At 49.0% G+C, this 17,637-nt stretch overlaps 1 protein-coding gene across 1 annotated transcript in view; it reads right to left on the bottom strand.

The window, feature by feature from the left end:
* Positions 1 to 16,140, bottom strand: part of ZBTB7A (zinc finger and BTB domain containing 7A) — a 55,165-nt gene extending 39,025 nt beyond the window's left edge. Inside the window, exon 1 of the mRNA XM_081895646.1 lies at positions 15,875 to 16,140. The gene's annotated coding sequence lies outside the window, so the exon portion shown is untranslated. The remainder of the gene's footprint in view (positions 1 to 15,874) is intronic.
* Positions 16,141 to 17,637: the final 1,497 nt, after the last annotated feature.

A 17,637-nucleotide genomic window follows, 5' to 3' on the forward strand; every position in this document is an offset into this window, starting at 1 on the left:
CTTCGCAAGACGATTTTCCCTATGGGCTTGCTTTGCAAGACGAAAACGTCTTGCGGGTTTGCTTCCTTTTTCTTAAAGCCGTTAATACCCAGGGAATCCACACTCCGCAAGACGAAAAAATCGCAAGACAAAGCAACTCGCGGAACGAATTAATTTCGTCTTGCGAGGCACCACTGTAATATGTTTTGTTATAACTTTAAATTAAAAAAGGAAAGAAAGAGGGTTTTTCAAAATGGCGGGAGGATCCCTTTGCCGGGATTGAGCCGAGAGGCAGGCAAGTGTTTCCCCTGGTGTGAAAGGGGAGAGGGGAGAAGTTGCGTCTCACCTGGGCGTGAGCACATTGCTGATTACGCTGGAGCAGCGAGGGATAATGACAGAGGAGGCAGATTTGCATATCCTGGTAATCCCATGTTCTTGTTTGGTGGCTCCTTGCAAATGAGAAGCCTGCTCCTCCACACAGCCCAATCGCACCTTGCTTTCATCCTCCCCTGACCTGAGCTGAACAGACATGTGCTTCCTGTTGCATCTGAACGAGGGAGCAACTAACCACCACCGCTAACAGGCCCACGGTGATTGAAGCTTTGGTTTATCAAGGCAGATCTGCCAAGGCGGGAGTCAGGAGTCGATCGGCAATAACTCACAAGGCGCCAGCGTATTTAACTCTTCATTCAAAGAAACCAAAACAGCTCAGGCCTAATGCACACAGCAACTCTTCCCAGTAGGTCTTACCCCCAGTTGCGAGGACTGAAGGTCCCCAGCGTCCCACTACTAAGTCTCGTCCCTCCCACCAGATGTCAAATAATAATAATAATAATTTATTATTTATACCCCGCCCATCTGGCTGGGCTTCCCCAGCCACTCTGGGCGGCTTCCAAAAAAAAACCATTAGAATACTGTAATACATCAAACATTAAAAGCTTCCCTAAACAGGACTGCCTTCAGATGTCTTCTAAAAGTCTGGTAGTTGTTGTTCTCTTTGACATCTGGTGGGAGGGCGTTCCACAGGGCGGGTGCCACCACCGAGAAGGCCCTCTGCCTGATTCCCTGTAACTTGGCTTCTCGCAATGAGGGAACCACCAGAAGGCCCTCGGTGCGGGACCTCAGTGTCCGGGCAGAACGATGGAGGTGGAGACACTCCTTCAGGTATACTGGACCGAGGCTGTTTAGGGCTTTAAAGGTCAGCACTAACACTTTGACGTGCTTGGAAATGTACTGGGAGACAATGTAGGTGTTTCAAGACCGGTGTTATGTGGTCTCGGCGGTCGGTCCTAGTCACCAGCTGCTGCGTTCTGGATTAATTGTAGTTTCCGGGTCACCTTCAAAGGTAGCCCCACGTAGAGCGCATGGCAGTAGTCCAAGCAGGAGATAACTAGAGCATGCACCACTCTGGTGAGACAGTCCGCACGCAGATAGGGTCTCATCCTGCGTACCAGAAGGAGCTGGTAGACAGCTGCCCTGGACACAGATTTTTGAAGGATGAATAGATTTAACAACTACAGCAGTACCTCGGTTTAAGAAAGCCCTGTTCATGAACTATTCGGCTTACGAACTCCACAAAACTGGAAGTAGTGTCCTGGTTTGCAAACTTTACCTCGGTCTAAGAACGGAAGCCGAACGGTGGAAGGGCACCAGCGGTGGGAGGCCTCATTAGGGAAGGCGTGCCTCGGTTTAAGAACAGTTTTGGTTTAAGAACGGACTTCCAGAACGGATTAAGTTTGTAAACCGAGGTACCACTGTACAATCTAAAACGACCCTGCAGCTCAAAGGTCTTCTATGACCCTTTTAAAAATTGTTTAGCATTTGTAACTTCTTTGCACCTGCTGTTTTGATTCATCAACTCCCCTGCAACACATCTATCTATCTATCTACCGTATTTTTCGCTCTATAGGACGCACTGGACCATAGGAGGGGGAGAACAGGGGGAAAAATTTCTTGTTCTCCCCCTCTAAAACAAGGTGCGTTCAAGGTGCGTTCAAGAGCAGGTCAGGGAATAGCGCAAAGGCTGCGCGCAGCCTTGCCGCTGCCCTCCGAGCTTGTGGGGCTGGCGGTGGAGGGAAGCGCTGCTTCCCCCGCCCCCCAGCCTCAAAGATCCCAGAAGCCTTTGGAGCGCAGCTGTACTCCAAAGGCTTGAGGCTTCGAGGACATCCTTTGTAGCCTCCGCAGGGCAGTGCAGCCATCCCAAAGCTAGAACAGCGAGACGGAGGGCTGTGAAAGCCTGCATTCGCTCCATAGGACGCACACACATTTCCCCTTCATTTTTGGAGGGGGGAAGGTGCGTCCTATAGAGCGAAAAATATGGTATCTATCTATCTATCTATCTATCTATCTATCTATCTATCTATCTATCTATCTATCTATCATCTATCTATCATCTATCTATCTATCTATCTATCATCTATCTATCATCTATCCTTCCTTCCTTCCTTCCTTCCTTCCTTCCTTCCTTCCTTCCTTCCTTCCTTCCTTCCTTCCTTCCTTCCTCTTTCTTGCTTTCTTGCTTTCTTGCTTTCTTGCTTTCTTTGCTTTCTCTTTCTCATGGGTATGATAACAGAGAACCCAGAACACCCGTGCCACTTCCTTAAATCAGTTACAGACGGATCTCCTTAGCAGGTCAGAGACTATCACGACTTCTTGGAAGCTCATCTGAAAAGTGGCAGCGTCTTGCAGAGGGGCGGCAATTCTCAACCCACCCAGTAAGTTTCTGAGGAAACGGACACCACGAGGCAAGGTCTGGTTTCCTTTAAGGACTCAAATTGCTTTCCAGACCCAGATCAAGCGAGCGAACTTGCATCCTCCGCGGCCCGGCAAAATCCACTCGGAGCTAAGTGCAGCCCTCGGCCGAAAAGAGCGCAAACAAAACACCACATCCCACCATCTTAAGATCATTTGGGTGGTGCCTCTCCACTCCCACTTTTCCCAGAACAGGCTTGAGCAGCAGCCAAAACAATTATTAAAACGGGAATCCTCCGCTCCATCAGGGCTTTGGTTTTTATTTTTTAAGCCAATTCCACGTAGGAACGGACGCTCCTGATCAAAATTGATGGTAAGCTCTCAAGATCAGCATCGCCTCTTCTCCCGCAGTTCTTCCCCACTTTAACCCTGGGTATAGATGATGCTTCAGGACGCGGGTGGCGCTGTGGGTTAAACCACAGAGCCTAGGACTTGCCGATCGGAAGGTCGGCGGTTCGAATCCCCGCGACGGGGTGAGCTCCCGTTGCTCGGTCCCTGATCCTGCCCACCTAGCAGTTCGAAAGCACGTCAAAGTGCAAGTAGATAAATAGGTACCACTCCGGTGGGAAGGTAAACGGCATTTCCGTGCGCTGCTCTGGTTCGCCAGAAGCGGCTTAGTCATGCTGGCCACATGACCCAGAAACTGTTCTCTGGCTCCCTCGGCCAATAAAGCGAGATGAGCGCCACAACCCCAGAGTCGCTCATGACTGGACCTAATGGTCAGGGGTCCCTTTACCTTTTTATAGATGATGCTTCAGGAAAAATACATCAAGGAGCCAGCAACCTGTCACCCTCTTGCAATGAACTGTTTTGCTTTTATATCGTACTGGGGAATCCTTCGTCTTAATCCCCACAACCCTGAGATTAAGAGTCTCACAAGCTTCTTCATCTTTGGCGATCCCTCGTAGCCGAGTAAGACTGTCTTCCATAAACACGGTTTTAACAGTGAATCCATAAGTGAATGTGGAGGCCAATTCTGGATCCACACGTCCTTCCACAGTGGGGACATTGGTTACTAGGCGGGAGTAGATCACAGTGTCGATTTGCCAAGCGTGCCTTCCTCTTAGCACGTTTCTCCTTTTGGTCCTGAGTTCAAGTGTCTTCAAAGCCCATGGTGTCTTTGGTCAAGGCTGCTCTCCAACTGGAGCGCTCGCAGGCCAGTGTTTCCCAGTTGTCGGTGTTTATACAACATTTTTAAAGATTTGCCTTGAGAGAGTCTTTGAACCTCTTTGTTGACCACCAGCATTACGCTTCCCATTTTTAAGTTCGGAATAGAGCCAGGTCTCAACCTCAGAAAGCTTGCCCTAGCCTAAAAGTTTCAGGGAAATTTCACGAGCATCGCTTCTCGGCTCCCGTGGTTCTGCTAGAAAGCTCTCTAAAAACCCCACGACCAATTAATGCCGCAGACAGATCTGTGCAGGTAAAAGTAATACTTTTAACCTCTGAGTTTCGTACAAGCGACTCTCAACCTACGGTGGGGTTATGTCAAAATACAATACAGTGGTATCTCGGTTTTCGAACAGAATGTGTTCCGCGAGTCCGTTCAAAAACCAAAGCGCGTCCTGCAGCCAACTGGAAGCCACGGCGGATGTTCGGCTTCCGAAAATTGTTCGAAAACCGGAACATTCACTTCTGGGTTTTGATCGTTCGGGAGCCAAGGCGCTCGTCTTCCAAGGTATGAATGTAGGTTCAAAGGCGAGCAGGAATGCCAAAGACTTTTTCCTGGATGCCATATAATTCTAGAGTTTCTGCAATGCAGGAATCTCAGCTAAAGCACCACAGACGCCCATCACCTTTCCATTTTTAAAGCATTTTCCACCCACCCCCCAATCGCGTAAAGCTGAAAATGGAAGTGAAAGCTGGACCATAAAGAAGGCTGATCACCAAAGAATGGATGCTTTTGAATTCTGGTGCTGGAGGAGACTCTTGAGAGTCCCCTGGACTGCAAGAAGATCAAACCTCTCCATTCTGAAGGAAATCAGCCCTGAGTGCTCACTGGAAGGACAGATCCTGAAGCTGAGGCTCCAAGACTTTGGCCACCTCATGAGAAGAGAAGACTCCCTGGAAAAGACCCTGATGTTGGGAAAGATGGAGGGCACAAGGAAAAGGGGATGACAGAGGATGAGATGGTGGGACAGTGTTCTCAAAGCTACCAGCATGAGTTTGACCAAACTGCGGGAGGCAGTGGAAGACAGGAGGGCCTGGCGTGCTCTGGTCCAGGGGGTCACGAAGAGGCGGACACGACTAAATGACTAAACAACAATTTGCGAGCTACCTGCAATCCTTTTCAAAAGGTACCTCCTTAGCTCTTCCCCCAGTTAAAAAACAAACAAACGCTTCCTTCTGCCATCAGCTTCTAGATTTTGGTGAATGCCGACTCCTTCGGCCGGACAACTGCGTTTGTGGAGAAGACCCAAGCCAAAAGTTGTTCCGACTCCCAACAGATCTGCAGCACAGCATTCTGCAAATATCATCACACCTATTTACTCGAGTTGTCCATCTCAAGCATATCAAGTTTTTGCACACTTCAGAATTTCTGCACAAAGCAAGAGGTCGTTTGAGAAAAGGAGGGGCGCTGGTGGTTACGGCGAAGTTAGGGAAAATCACCATCACACTATCAGCAGGTGTGTTTCTTTACAACGCTAGTTTCTCGGGACTTTGAATTTCACGCTGGAGAACCAGATTCTACACGCTTTCCCCGGACACAAAAGACAGGAAACAAAACCTACTTTCCTAATATATGTACCAGCTTTAGAGAGAGCTATTTTGGCAGCCACAAAATTAAAAGATGCCTGCTTCTTGGGAGAAAAGCAATGACAAACCTAGACAGCATCCTAAAAAGTAGAGACATCACCTTGCCAACAAAGGTCCGCATAGTTCAAGCTATGGTTTTCCCAGTAATTATGTATGGAAGTGAGAGCTGGACCATAAAGAAGGCTGATTGCCGAAGAATGGATGCTTTTGAATTCTGGTGCTGGAGGAGACTCTTGAGAGTCCCATGGACTGCAAGAAGATCCAACCTCTCCATTCTGAAGGAAATCAACCCTGAGTGCTCACTGGAAGGACAGATCCTGAAGCTGAGGCTCCAAGACTTTGGCCACCTCATGAGAAGAGAAGACTCCCTGGAAAAGATCCTGATGCTGGGAAAGATGGAGAAGGGGACGACAGAGGACGAGATGGTGGGACAGTGTTCTCGAAGCTACCAGCATGAGTTTGACCAAACTGTGGGAGGCAATGGAAGACAGGAGTGCCTGGCGTGCTCTGGTCCAGGGGGGTCACGAAGAGTCGGACACGACTAAATGACTAAACAACAACAACAACAATTTTGGCAAAGCCAAGTGAACGTTATGGTTTGAAACCAGTTAATGGGGTAACACCCCTCAGGTTCACTGTCTACACTAGAGGTTCCACAACTTGATCTACGTGCTCCCTATGCAGGTGGTCCAAGAAAGGCAGGGTGGTGTAGTGGTTAGAGCAACCCACCACTCAACAAGAGAAAAGCTGTGGAGGAGTCAAGGCCACCTCTGGATAGTTCAGTTAGTTAGAGCGTGGGGCTGAGGATGCCAAGGTTGCAGGTTCAATCCCTGTATGGGACAGATTCCTGCATTGCAGAGGGTTGCACTAGATAATTGCCAGGGTCCCTTCCAACACTATGATTTTCTATTTGGCCCTGCATGTGATTTGTGGGTGTCGGACAATGGAAATCAAGGCTGCCTGAAGCAGGGTCCGAGTGTTGCACAGCCCTAAGACGACTTTGACTTCCAACCCACAGTTTTGCAGGATACAAAATTGCTGCTTGCAATAAACTGATTTTCCACTTAAAAACTTGCCCTTCTCACCAAATGTTTAATTTGCAAGGAGACCAAAACAGAGAAGCCGGTTTCTTACACATATTCTGGACTTGTATTAAGGTGACAAACTGCTGAGGGCTATAAATGAAATCTTTGGTAGAATTAGAAACACCAAAATATGTTTTACTGGGATATATCAGAACATAGGAAACTGTATTATACAGACTCGGGCCACTGGTCTATCTAAGCTCATTTACAATGAGTGGCAGAGACTTTCCAAGGTTTCAAACAAGGCACCCAGCTCTTCCACCAAACTAGTGAAATGAGGAAGACTTGAAATTTGCAACAGCGATGATCACTGCTGCCAGACTAGTCACAGCAAGAAACTGGATAAACCAGATGACACCTTGCAGCGATATACAAACATATGGGATACAGCACTGTTGACAAAACTCACACATTATAAGATACACCGAAGGCCACACACCAAACAAATTCATTTAAAAACCGAGCTTGTTAAAGTCACTGGAATGTAAAATTCCAAACACGGGTTTTCACTCCTATAATTTGACAGCTAAACACCTAAAAAGTTATGCAAACATTTCTTTAAAGGATTATTCATATATTTTTTTTGCTGGGGGCAGTAGCATGCTTCTGAATACCAGTTGGCGAAAACGGCAGGAGGGGAGAGGACGGCTGTTGCGCCCAGTTCCTGCTTGCGCCTTTTGCACTGTGAGAATAGGACGCCTGGATTGAATGGGCCAATGGCTTTGTCTGCTCTTACGTTCTTTCGCCCTGCTGGGCGGAAAAAAGTTCGCCAAGTGGTCCAGCGAGAGGTCCCAGCAACATTCAAGCGGTCCACACACACAAAAAAGGTTTTAGCAGCGCTGTGGGTTAAACCACAGAGCCTAGGACTTGCCGATCAGAAGGTCGGCGGTTCGAATCCCTGTGACGGGGTGAGCTCCCGTTGCTCGGTCCCTGTTCCTGCCAACCTAGCAGTTCAAAAGCGTGTCAAAGTGCAAGTAGATAAATAGCTATCGCTCCGGCAGGAAGGTAAATGGCGTTTCCGTGTGCTGCTCTGGTTCGCCAGAAGCGGCTTAGTCATGCTGGCCACATGACCCGGAAGCTGTACGCCGGCTCCCTTGGCCTGTAAAGCGAGATGAGCGCCGCAACCCCAGAGTCGGTCACGACTGGACCTAACGGTCAGGGGTCCCTTTACCTTAGGTAGCCATGTTGGTCTGCCATACTCGAAACAAAATAAAAAAAAAAGTTCCTTCCAGTAGCACCTTAGAGACCAACTAAGTTTGTTCTTGGGCTTTCGTATGCATGCACACTTCTTCAGGTACACTGAAGATACTTCTTCAGATACACTGTGTATCCGAAGAAGTGTGCATGCACACGAAAGCTCATCCTAAGAAAAAACTTAGTTGGTCTCTAAGGTGCTACTGGAAGGAAATTTTATTTTGTTTCGACAAAAAAAGTTTGAGAACCACTGTGGCCTCCTCTTAGGGTTTCACACCAGGGTCTTTCCCAGCCCAACTTGGGAGACGGCAGCGACTGTTTTTGCACGCAAGGCATTTATCTGTTCCACCTAAGAACCAACACCCGCCCGCCTCCCCCTTGCAAGTTTTCCACAGGAGTTGTTCGCCTACTGCGGAGGGAAAAAGCAGTGGTGACCTTCAGAGGCATCACCTGACCTTCGTGGGAAAAAGCGCCGTGTACAGACAGGCCAAGCGAAAGAAAACCCCAAAACACCAAAAACCCACAGGACACAAAATGCGCACAGAAGCAGTGGAATCTCCAAGTTTGCTGGCTCAGGGAAGGGGGCGAGGACTAGGGGACCCTTGCGATCCAGATTTCCAAGCGCTGCTTGGAACGAAAAAAGGGGGGTCCTGTTTGAGAGCCCCGCTTCTCCTCCAGCGTGCTCTCAAAAGCGTTCCCAGCTCTCGAGGGGGGGGCACAGCAGCAACCACTCTGTGATTCAGCCCTAGGGGTTAAGTACAGGCAGTGGAGAGACATGGGCATGGGGAGGGGGGGAGAGAGAGAGATGGAAGGGTGGGGATTGGGGGAAGAGTACTAACAATCATCGTCTTTGAGCAAGCCTCCTCGCTGCCAGAAGGGGGGGGAAATCAGGGAGGGGAGACTGGAGCCAGGACAAATTTGCATACACCCCACCCTCCCTTTCTGCCAGAGCCGCTGTTTTGTTAAATCCACCAAGTGGGCAACTTCATACCTACTTTCTCAATCTGCCAGTTCTTCAGGGCTTAAGTGGGAAGAAGAAAACAGGACCCCGCCCAATTCCCCCACCCTCTCGGAGCACTGGAAGGCATGCAAGACCGAGCACATCTCATGCGTCTCCTCCTCTCACCTGCCCCTTCCCAAAGCACCTTCCACCTCCCAGGTTTCCCGTTTTCCTACGCTCAGGTTCCCTGCAGACCCACCTTGCTCTCTGTGCGCCACTTTCCCCAAACCCTGCGTCTTTCAACATCTCCCAACGGCATGGAGGTTAAGGCATGGGGATAAGCTGAATCGGTAGAAGACGAGAGTCTTAATCTCAGGGTTCCAGCCCCACGGTGGGCAAAAGATTCCTGCAGTGCAAGGGGGTGGGCTGGATGACCCCATGGGGTCTCTTCCAACTCTATGATTCTGTCATTCATCTTGGTTCCACTCTTTCGGAAATCCCATGTGGACTGATCGTTATCGTCACCATAATCATTTATTACATTTACCGGTCGCTTGTGACCCAAAGGTATCCAACCAACTTACAGCAATATGTATTTTATACAGTGGTACCTCGGGTTACTCCTGCCCACCTAGCAGTTTGAAAGCACACCAGTGCAAGTAGATAAATAGGTACCGCTCTGGCGGGAAGGTAAACGGCGTTTCCATGCGCCGCTCTGGTTCGCCAGAAGCGGCTTAGTCATGCTGGCCACATGACCCAGAAGCTGTATGCCGGCTCCCTCGGCCAATAAAGCGAGATGAGCGCCGCAACCTCAGAGTCGGCCACGACTGGACCTAATGGTCAGGGGTCCCTTTACCTTTTACCTCGGGTTACATACGCTTCAGGTTACATACGCTTCAGGTTACAGACCCTGCTAACCCAGAAATAGTACCTCGGGTTAAGAACTTTGCTTCAGGATGAGAACAGAAATCGTGCTCCGGCGGCACGGCAGCAGCGGAAGGCCCCATTAGCTAAAGTGGTCTTCAGGTTAAGAACTGTTTCAGATTAAGAACGGACCTCCAGAACGAATTAAGTACGTAACCAGAGGTACCACTGTACTGATTCGGATTAAAGGTGACTGCCAGTTAGGGTGTGGACGCTCTTCAAGGGCGACCCACATGGTTCAAGGAGACTAGCCTGTCTGCTGCCCAGTGTTGACCGTGTAGGACTTAGTAGGGAAGAAGATGGAGACAACACTTGAATTCTGGCTCCCTGTCTTCCTCGCCAACAGATGCCACTGGGATGGTCGCACAAACACACCTGTATTAATTCACACTTATTATCCCACCTTTTCTGCAAGGAGCTCAAGGTGGAATACTCACTTGGCCGCCTCTCTGGAAGTTGGGCCGAGAGATATTGCTACTGACCCACGGCCACCAAGTGGGCCTTTAAACCCAGAGCCCAGTCAGACGCTCTAATCGCCACATCACACCATAACAAGGGTATATGCATGGCTGAAGAATTGATGCTTTTGAATTATGGTGCTGGAGGAGACTCTTGAGAGTCCCATGGACTGCAAGATGATCAAACCGATCCATTCTGAAGGAAATCAGCCCCGACTGCTCGCTGGAAGGACAGATCCTGAAGCTGAGGCTCCAAGACTTTGGCCACGTCATGAGAAGAGAAGACTCACTGGAAAAGACAGAAAGATGGAGGGCACAAGGAGAAGGGGACGACAGAGAACGAGATGGTGGGACAGTGTTCTCAAAGCTACAAGCATGAGTTTGACCAAACTGCGGGAGGCAGTGGAAGACAGGAGTGCCTGGCGTGCTCTGGTCCATGGAGTCAGACACAACTAAACAACAAAATCGGACACTTGAGACCAAGTGAAAATGCCTGAAATCTGCTCCACCTGGAAACGCATGGCGGGTTGGGGTGGATCGCTGGATCTTGACTGTTTTCGCACACTAATGCCACATCCTCTAGGAAAGGCCGATATATATGCGGACTGACCCTGGATCAAGGAACTTTTCTTCTTTTAAGTTCTCGGAAGTTCAGATTCAAGGTTGTCGTCTGAACTAGCCAGACGTTTTAACTGAGAATCAATCACAGTCTGTCCATCACGTGAAAAAATAAAGACTTCACAGCCATCTTTCCCAAAGATGGCAAACTAGACGACTGCAACCTTGGTTCTGGCGACTGCAACCTTGGTTTAAGGAGCTACTTGGCACCTAGCTTCTATATCTGAGTCTTCTAACCCTGAGTCACTGCCCTCCGTTCAAGCGCTGCAAGCTGCCATCAAAACTACCACGTGGGAAGATTTCCAAGCTTCCGCCAAACAGCCCCCGACACCTACTCAAAAGGGCCAGAGGCTCTCCACATTCCCAGTTAGCAGGAATTCGGGACTTGAGTAGGTGATGCATCTGACGCTGCAAAAAAGGGAGCCGGGGAGAATCTAGGCCGGCTTTGGAAATAAAAGTGACCAGGGATATACTTTCTAACGCCGTTAGAAAGAACCAGCTACTTTTCCAGTTTACGGAATCTCCCCTGTTAACAGAAGATTCTTCCTCCATCGCAAAGGAACGGTGTGTGGCTATTTACAAGCCCCACAAAAAACCCAGGCTTGCGGTCTGCGTCTTCCGTCTCATCGGCCACCCTAGGCTAAGCCTTTGGGGCTACTGCAGTCAGCTACGCCAGCCAGCCCCATGGTTTCCTCAGTGAGCAAGGGTGAGGAGCTTGTCGGGAGCTCATCAACGCCAGGGACGATGGGAGAGACAGTGCAGCACATTTTAGACGGCACGTTGTCCACTTCTACCTCAATGAACGTTTCTTGAAGAAAAAGAGACCAAAAACGCCCAATGCACATTCTAAAATAAAAACAAAAAGCAAAGTCCATGGCTAGGCAAGTCTTCCCAAACTTCAGACCTCGGCTGCTTCTTACAGCCTGATCAGCCTGCCTCCTTGGACCCCTTATAACCACAGACTGAATCCCCGGGAGAAACAGATGGAGGTCGGAAGACCTGGAGAGGCGCTTCTCGTCAGTGCGGACAAAACTGAGCAGGGTGAACTCAGTGCAAGGCTCTTTTTCATGCATCTCTTTCGAAGACAGGCCCCTATGGAGAATGACTTAGGGCTGGGATCTTACTTTTGTTTCTAGGGAAGATTTCTAGGTAGAAGAGCCTCTGAAGGCCTGGAGAATGACAACAGACACATTACCAACAGTCTAACTGTGCATAATGCAATCTCCTGTGTTCTTTTCTGCACCTCTCAAGTGCCATTTCCCACCTCATAATGATAAACATGGGACGCAGGTGGCGCTGTGGGTTAAACCACAGAGCCTAGGACTTGCCGATCAGAAGGTCGGCGGTTCGAATCCCCGTGGCGGGGTGAGCTCCCGTTTCTCGGTCCCTGCTCCTGCCAACCTAGCAGTTCCAAAGCACGTCAAAGTGCAAGTAGATAAATAGGTACCACTCTGGCAGGAAGGTAACCGGCGTTTCCGTGCGCTGCTCTGGTTCGCCAGAAGCGGCTCAGTCATGCTGGCCACATGACCCGGAAGCTGTACACCGGCTCCCTCGGCCAATAAAGTGAGATGAGCGCTGCAACCCCAGAGTCGTCCGCGACTGGACCTAATGGTCAGGGGTCCCTTTACCTTTACCTAATGATAAACATTGCTCTGGAGGCATTAAAATCTCTCCCCTCCCCTCTTCTCATTCATCCTTACGAACGACCCTTTTAGGTCGGCCAGCAATATTCACCTCAAGTGAATATCGGGAAGAGAGCCGAGAGCCAACGGGTGACCTTGGAGTCAGTCGTCATCTCTTAGCCTGAGCTTAACCTCACAGGCTCGTTGTGAGGATGAGATGGGGAGGAGGACGACTACGTCCACCGCCTTTAAACCCTCTGAAGATAAAGGCGGTATATAAATGTAATAATAATAAAAATAATAAAGGAAGTGTGAGTTGAGCAATGGTCTTTCACATCCCCCCTCCTATAAAGCACCTTTTAAGCAATCAAAGATTTCTGTACACATCCTTTCAGCTACCTTGACAACAGCCAGTGGCCACACTGGGATCTCTTTGTAGCATCTGCCCTCCAAGTTCAAACTCAGGACATTGATGATTCCTCCAAATACCGTATTTTTCGCTCTATAAGACGCACCAGACCATAAGACGCAACTAGTTTTTGGAGGAGGAGAACAAGAAAAAATATATTCTGAATCTCAGAAGCCAGAACAGCAAGAGGAATCGCTGCGCAGTGAAAGCAGCAATCCCTCTTGCTGTTCTGGCTTCTGGGATAGCTGCGCAGCCTGCATTCGCTCCATAAGACACACACACACACATTTCCCCTTACTTTTTAGGAGGGGAAAAGTGTGTCTTATAGAGCAAAAAATATTTTATTCATTGAGAGATCTGCAGCCTGCCTTGGTAGGCTAATTTTTTAAAGGACATTGAAACAAAACAATTCAATACTAACATCCCAATGCAAGCAAACACGCTGTTTCCTCACTTGCTGCCCAAACAGATCCCTTTCTTTCAGAGATTCATGTGGGTAGGAACAGGCAACCGTACTATTACGTCCCAGCCTAATCAATGAAATCGGGCCTCATGTTCCCCTGCGCTACGGAAGAGCACCAAACAGCCGCAACCAGAAACCTGCTATTTACCGCCGACAGACCCATGCTGCGTGGAGCACTCTTCCAACAGAGATGTGGCGGGCAGCCTCGCTTTTGACTGGAGACCTTTCTCATTGACAACTGCGCAGCGGTTTCCAATTTTTTTCAGGTAGCATCTCACTTGTAGTATCGGCTCCGTGCAGCTTTTAATGCTTTTATACGACCGTAAAAACTGCCCCACTTATGGGAGAACGGCATATAGGATCATTAAACCGCAGAGTGGGAAGGGACCCCGGGAGGCATCTAGTCCAACCCCCTGCAAATGAAGGAATCTTTTGCACCATGTGGCGACCCTGCGATTAAGAATCTCTTGCCCTACCAACCGAGCTGAATAATAATAAAAAAACCTATTTAATCGATAAAGCCTCCGCCATCAGTAGTTTTGTTGTGGTTGTTCTGGAAACCTTTACAGACAAATCCCACCATTTAAAATACTTGCATAGGAACAATTTAAGCAGTTTAAACACAGGACACCCCATCTGCACTTAAGCAAGTCCGTAAGCCAAAAGTTGAAATCTGAACTCGGGGCCGTATTGGCTCGCAAACTTTGTAGGAGACAACCTTCCTGCGGCTATTGTTGTGTATATGTATATTTAGAAGATAGATAGATAGATAGATAGATAGATAAATGATAGATAGATACAGATGACAGATAGATAGATAGATAGATAGATAGATGATAGATAGATGATAGATAGATGATAGAGATAGATAAATAGATGATAGATAGATAGATAGATAGATAGATAGATGATAGATAGATATAGATGACAGATAGATAGACAGATAGATGATAGATATAGATGACAGATAGATAGACAGATAGATGATAGATATAGATGACAGATAGATGATAGATAGATATAGATATAGATGATAGATAGATAGATGGATAGATGGATAGATAGATAGATAGATAGATAGATAGATAGATAGATAGATAGATAGATAGAATGGTAGGTTGTATGGGCAGGTGGTTTGCATGACTTTCTTTAATTTTAAGAAAAGTTATGATGTGTCTTATTTTAAACAGCTTGCGAGTCACCTGAAGACCTTTGAGCAGCAAGCAACTAGCGAGTCTAAATAAAATAATAATAATAATAATATATTAACAAATATGCTACAACTATTTGGAACTATTTTCATGCTCCCACCCCCAGTTTCTGAACCTTAAGCTCATTCAAAACCCTGAAACCCACCAGCACATTTACCCCTCTAAATATCAGACGCTGCCCCCCCCAAACCCCAAAATATTTGCCCCCAGTTTCCATACACCCCGCCTTCAGCAGCAACCCCCTCCTCAAATTCCCCCTCAGGAGGGTGAGGAGGGGACCAGCGCCTCAGCTGCCCCTTCTGTACCCTTCCCAGCCCCCATTGGGGAAGCTGGGAAGGCAGGCGAGCCCCGCCCGGGGCCTTGCACTAGGCCTCAAATCCCCGGCCTTTCCTGGTCGCCGCGCCCGCGGACCCCACCTCTCCCCCCCGGGGGCAGGGCTGGCTCGAGCCCTTCGCCGCTTTCCCTTCCCTTCCCTTCCCCCTCCTCCGCTCCCTCCCTCGGTCCGCCATTGGCCACCGCGGCGGCTGGTGGGGAGAGGAAGCGGCAGGCGGGCCGGCCATTGGCCGCCGCGGCCGCCCGTCAGCCAGCCTCACGCGGAAGGCCGAGGCAAGGCCCCGGCGCTGAGCACCTCGGGAGACGTAGTCCCCGCCTCCATTGCACCTGCAGGCCGGAGCGCGGGGGAAAGACTACAATTCCCAGGGAGCCGAGGCACTTGTCCTCCCTGGGGCTTGCAAGAGCCCCCTCCCTTAAAAAAACACACACACATATATCCTGCCTTAAGAGTACAACGTATGCAACGCAGCACAGAATAGGGTCTTTGGCAGGAAGGAGGAAGAGGAGGAGGAGGAAAGGAGGGGGAAAGTTATTTCCAGCTTCCCCTTTGCACTTAATTGCAACCTTTCCCCCCCCCCAAGAAAAACCAGCCCCTGCAGTTCCCCAATGCAAAGGGGCAAGCTATTAATTGCATTAATATCACACAGAAAATGCAAATATTTCCAGGTTGCAACGTGCCCTACAGCTTGCATCTCGTGCAATTGCACTTGCCCCCCCCCATGCAAAACAAACACAGCCCCCCCACCCCACCAGCACCCTTGACTTCAGCCTCTCCTTTCACCTTCAAAGCTGCTTTCCTTTCCCCCCCCCACGCACTTCAAACACCCCCTCCCCACTCTCCAGCTTCCTCCCACCCCACTGAACATCTCTCCCCTCCAAAAACCCCCACACACACACTAAACACCCCCCCAAAAAAAAACACATTCCCCCCCCCCAGCAACCTCCTCTCACTTAAGGGAAAGTTGTTGACACCCCCCCTTCAAAGATCCCCTGGGTGAAAGTTACAAAGGTTTGGGGTCAAAGCCAAGAGGAAGCAAGGAAAGATGACAGCAGAGATATCTCCAGATCTCTTTTTAAGGGGATCAGATCCCTTGACCAGCAAAAAATAAAAATAAAAGATCCAGAGGTCTTACCTTGTTGGTCCTGAAGGTGTGGGGGGGGGGCCAGGAAGAGGAGGAGGAAAGGGGGGGCGCCTGGAGTTTGTGGAGTCAATTCCTGAGCAGCTTCTGCCCGTCCGGCCTGCCTGCCTCCCTCCTTTTTTTCTCTCTTTTCCTCTCCCTCTCTCTCTCTCTCTCTCCTCTCCTCTCCTCTCTGCTGTTCCTGCCCCTACTGTAACAGTAGATGCAAAGCCCCGTATGATGCCGTGAACTCCCTTCCTGGTTTGCAAAAAAAAAAAAGAGAGAGAGAGAAGCAGAAAAAGGACAGGGGTCCCTCCCTTTTCTTAAAGGTGCAGCAACTGCTCTGACTGGGGGGGGGGGGGGGGACTTGCTTTTTCTTTGGCAAGGTTTCCCCTTTTTGCAAACTGGCTGGGCGAGTCTGGGTTGCTTTTTTTGCAAGGGAGACTTTATTATTATTTTATTTTATTTTTTTGCAAAGGAGGAGGAGGAACCAGAAGGCAGATTGCAACTGGCAAAGGCACAGGGGGGGGTGGGAGGGAGGAGAAAAAAAAATAATAAGAGAGAGAGAGGGAGCATTCAAGGCAAACCTCCCCCCCCCCCAGCCCAGTTTTGCTTGCTGCCACGTCTCACCCTTGGCTTGCTTGCATCTTGCCAAGGGCACGCTCCGGCTGCAAGCGGGCAATGGCCCTGTGGTTTCTCTCTATATTTTTATTTTTATTTTTGCAGCCTGCAATTGCTGCCTTCTCCGACCCCACCCAGGCGACGGAGCGACCCTTCTCCTCCCAGCTAAGCCCATGTTATCTAACCCAACAACGCGGATGGGGAGGTGGAAAGGGGAGTCTGCAATGCAAAGCAGCCAGCCTGGAGAAGACAGGTGCGTTTCCTTATTTAAAAAGGGAGGGGGGGAAAATAAAATCTTTTTGGAAAGAGTTGGTGGGGAGAGTCTGGACTTTTTAATTTTTTGATTTGCGAATGATGTTGATGATAACGATGCAAGTTTTAGGACATCACAGCACACCGGATCCTTGGCAGAGGGATTCCCTCCTGTTTGACTGATGTGCAAATTGATTTCTTTTTAAAAAAATTTTATTAACATATAAAACACATACATATACACAATACACGTACACAACACACTACCTTATTTTCACAACATACCTACATTAATATAATACCTACCTAGACTATACATATCAACAAACCTACACACCCCACACGGACACCCCCGGCTTGACTTCCAGCCCTTTTTGTTACGCTACTTTATTTTTCCAACCTTTTTTCTTTAATCTCTTCTTCTATCTGGACTTTACTCTCCTTTCACTCTAATCATTTTCTGGATTCACTCAATATCTGTCAGAAATTCTACCTTTCCCACATAGATTTTGATGCGTTCCTTAAAGATAGCCCACTCCTTATTCCCTTTTTGTACCAGATCTCCTCTTATCCTCCCTGTTAGTTCGGCAATATGGAAGTATTCCATCATTTTAGATAACCAGTCTGTTTTGGTTCGGACGCTGCTGCTTTTCCCATTTTTGGCAATCAATAACCTTGCCGCTGTAGGGACATGGGTGGCGCTGTGGGCCTAGGACTTGCCAATCAGGTCGGTGGTTCGAATCCCCACGACGGAGTGAGCTCCCGTTGCTCGGTCCCTGCTCCTGCCAACCTAGCGGTTCGAAAGCACATCAAAGTGCAAGTAGATAAATAGGTATCACTCCGGCGGGAAGGTAAACGGCGTTTCCGTGCGCTGCTCTGGTTCGCCAGAAGCGGCTCAGTCCAGC

Source organism: Podarcis melisellensis (assembly GCF_964234715.1).
Source record: "Podarcis melisellensis genome assembly, chromosome: 18".
NCBI lineage: Eukaryota > Metazoa > Chordata > Lepidosauria > Squamata > Lacertidae > Podarcis > Podarcis melisellensis.